General features: G+C 48.5%; 1 long non-coding RNA gene across 1 annotated transcript; it reads right to left on the bottom strand.

Moving 5' to 3' along the window:
- Positions 1-916: 916 nt before the first annotated feature.
- Positions 917-1,613, bottom strand: LOC110341459. The gene is made up of 3 exons (XR_002383412.2): positions 1,488-1,613; positions 1,216-1,392; positions 917-1,078 (listed from the first exon to the last, which is right to left on the bottom strand). It is a non-coding gene; the product is annotated as an uncharacterized LOC110341459 (long non-coding RNA).
- Positions 1,614-3,411: the final 1,798 nt, after the last annotated feature.

Raw genomic sequence — 3,411 nt, 5'->3', positions numbered from 1 at the left:
ATATTATTTTGTGTGTATGTTTTCCTGTGTGTGTGTGTGTGTATGTGTGTGTGTGTGTGTGTGTGTGTGTGTGTGTGTGTGTGTGTGTGCACTATACAGGCACTCTGCCAGCGCCTGCAGAGGCCAGAAGAGGGCATCAGACCCCTGGAACTGGAATTCAGGTGACTGAGAGCCTCCGTGTGGGCCCTGGGAACTGAACCCAGGTCCTTTGCCAGAACAGCCAGTGCTGTTAAACACTGAGCCTTCTCTCCAGTCCCCTAGAATTTGTTTTAAGAGTGCCACCGCAGTGGGCAACCCAAGATGGCCATCTGGAAGAAAAGACACCTCCTAAGCAGGCGGCTGCAGGTTCTGTGGCACTGGGCGGATCCCCGGAAACTGGCACTCTGGTCTTAGTAACTCCCTGTCACTAACAGCGGTCACCAGTGACCTTGGATGGGCTCCTGTGTGTGTGGCATTCACAGCCTTTCCCAGGGAGACACTACAGACAAACGCTGAATCCTGTTTTGTCCCAAAGCCAGCTCCATTCCCTGGAGGAGCTTGGGGAAGTAGGTGTGAGCGAAGCCAAAACCAAGCAAGCAGAACATCTTGTGGCAAGTGCGGTGTGTGTGTGTTGGTAGCCCACTGGGCTCACCCGCTCCCCAACCCCGCCACGCCAGCAGCAGACAGATTTCTGCCCTGCCCCACTATGCTGTGTAATGAGGCTCTGGTCTCTGGGCAGAGTCCTCTTCTGCTGTGGGGATACAGGCTGGGTGTGAAACCGGCACTTGGTCTGACCACGGGGACCGTTATCACTGCTCACCATGCCACTTCCCCTCACATATCCTGTACCAATGCTGTGTCAAGACCATCTTGCAGTTTTCAAGTGTCTCAGCGTCATTTCCTAAGCCACAACATTTGCTCACGCTGCGAAACGGCCTGCAAAATTTCACTTGCGTTTATTGGGACCACACACTTCCAGAGAAGGAAGAAAAATGGGGACCCAGACACAGCCCATCTTTCCTGTGACGTCCCAGTCAGTGCAAACTGGACCAGGTCTTGCGTGCTTATCTAAGCAGAGATCCGCTAAGCAGGGAGACAGCTGCAAGAGAAAATCTAATCAAACAACAAATATAGGTCAGGGAGATTACTTGCTGTGTAAAAGTACTTGCCGGTGGGTCTAATGATCTGTGCTGGGTCCCCAGAGCCCCTGTGAAAACTAGATGCAATGGAACTCACTTGCGGTCCCGCGCTCCAACCTTGAGCAGGGAGGCAGATGGAGAATGAGGCAGGAGCTCACTGGACAGCAAGTCTGGAGTCCGGAGAGCAGCATCAGAAAGGAAAGGGGCTACTTCAAAAGGTGAGAGGCAAGGACCAGCTCCAGAACTCTGTCCTCCATGTGTGCGCCATGGCATGCTGTCCGCCCCCAGGAATAAAAATAAATAAACAAAACATTAATGTGCCTGCCTGGATATTATATAAGTAGATGAATATGGTCACCGCATCCTCACATGGCTCTGCTTCAGATTCTCTTGTGTGGTCATTCCTTCTTCCCTGTGCTGGGGAGGCAGTGGGGGTGCAGGGAGCTGGGCTCTGCACAGGTGGCAGACCATCCTCTCTGCCTAGCCTCAGCCCAGTCCCCTGCAAATAATGCAGCTGACAAGGTTTCTCTTTCCTTTTTCAGTCCTGCTTGCTTACATCATCCAACTTGGCTTTAAAAGGCCAAGGGAGCCACGTTCCCCTAGGCACAAACTCCCAAATTAGCCTCCTTGCCAGCCAGCCTGTATTTTCTGGAAGGTGGGTGACAGGGCTTTGCAGTGAGAGGCTGCCAGCATTCAGCAGTTGCTGGAGTCCGGTGGGTTTACTGTCACTACGAGCGGGGAATTGTAGACATATAAGAGATGTGGCAATGTGTAGCCGTAGCTGCATGTCTGGGCAACGAACTGTGTGGTATTAGCCGTACTGTGGCTTAGGCATGCAGGGGGGTTGGGGGACTATGACACAATGACACATTACGTATTCTTTGCTACTTCCCAGGCAGCAAATAGAGCATACAGTCAGACTCAATGGTTAGCTGTTAGAATAATTCCAACTCAAAGGAAAATACAAACAAAAAGTGAATAGTAAACCTCTGGAAACTTGAGCCATTCCTGTTCATTTTGAGAGAATGTTAGCTACAACTTTGGGGCTGTGAAATGTGGCATGTCAAGCTGAGTTTAATTCCACGGTGCTGGACATCAAACATTTATTTTACACTTTTTAAATTATTGGCTAAGCTGTTGCTAAGATGTCACTGGGTTTTTTGTTGTTGTTTGTTTTTTTGTTTTTGTTTTTGTTTTTTTAAGAATGCTAACCAGGAAGGGTCTGTAAGAGAAAAGTGACTGAGGAAGGTAAGAGGGCCAATGTAAACCCCTGGAATCACTTGATACTGGGATTTTAATTAAGTGAATGTAAAAGCCTTGGAGAGCTACCTTCATGTATAACAGGCAAAGGGTACAAGGCTGTGTTAACTGCTACAATCAAGGCTCAAAGAAAAAATAGGAGAGGCCTTAGTCAGATGTGCAAGAAAGAAAGCATACACAATGCCAGCGAGAGGGACACAGAGAGAACCCCTGACTTCAACGCTAGGAAGGCATTGAGATTCCTCAGAAGGTCTGAACTCTAAGAGAAAGCATGATGGGAATTCTACACGCACACATCCCTTCTGTGGTGGTTCGAATGAAAATAGCCCCCATAGGCTCATATGTTTGAATGCTTGGTCTTTGGTTAGTGGATTGTTTCGGAAGGATTAAGAGGTGTGGCCTTGTAGGAGGGGGTGTGGCCTTGTTATTGGAGGTGTGTTCTTGTGGTTTTGAGGTTTCAAAAGCCCACCATGAGGACTAGTTTCTGTCTCTCTGTCTCTGTCTTTGTCTGTCTGTCTGTCTGTCTCTGTCTCTCTGCCTCTGTCTCTGTCTCTGTCTCTGTCTCTGTCTCTGTCTCTCTCTCTCTCTCTCTCTGCCTGCTGCCTGAGGATCAGAATGGAACACTCCCAGCTATTGCTCCACCACCCGCCTACATACCACCATGCTCCCTACCATGCTGATAATGGACTCACCCTCTGAAACTGGTAAGTCCCCAGTTACATGCTTTCTTTTTATAAGAGTTGCCTTGGTCATGGGGTCTCTTCACAGCAACAGAACAGTAACTAAGAGACCTTTTGAATGAAGTCCAAAGTTCAGGCCATTTTTATCAAGAGTGAAACTATTCCATGTGACATTATTCCTAATGACTAGATACTTGGGGATCAGGTCTGTGTGAGCCACACTGTCACTCTGTAGCTAATGCAGACCTTTTTTTTTTCCAGATTCTCAGATAGACACTGACTCAACAAGGAAGAAGAACTGACTCCCAAGAGTTGTCCTTAGACCTTCACACACATATGTCACACACATGTCT

The sequence above is a fragment of the Mesocricetus auratus genome, unplaced genomic scaffold (assembly GCF_017639785.1).
Source record: "Mesocricetus auratus isolate SY011 unplaced genomic scaffold, BCM_Maur_2.0 Super-Scaffold_100018, whole genome shotgun sequence".
Lineage (NCBI taxonomy): Eukaryota > Metazoa > Chordata > Mammalia > Rodentia > Cricetidae > Mesocricetus > Mesocricetus auratus.
The sequence above is the reverse complement of the archived record's forward strand: the minus strand, read 5'-3'. Positions and strand labels throughout refer to the sequence as shown.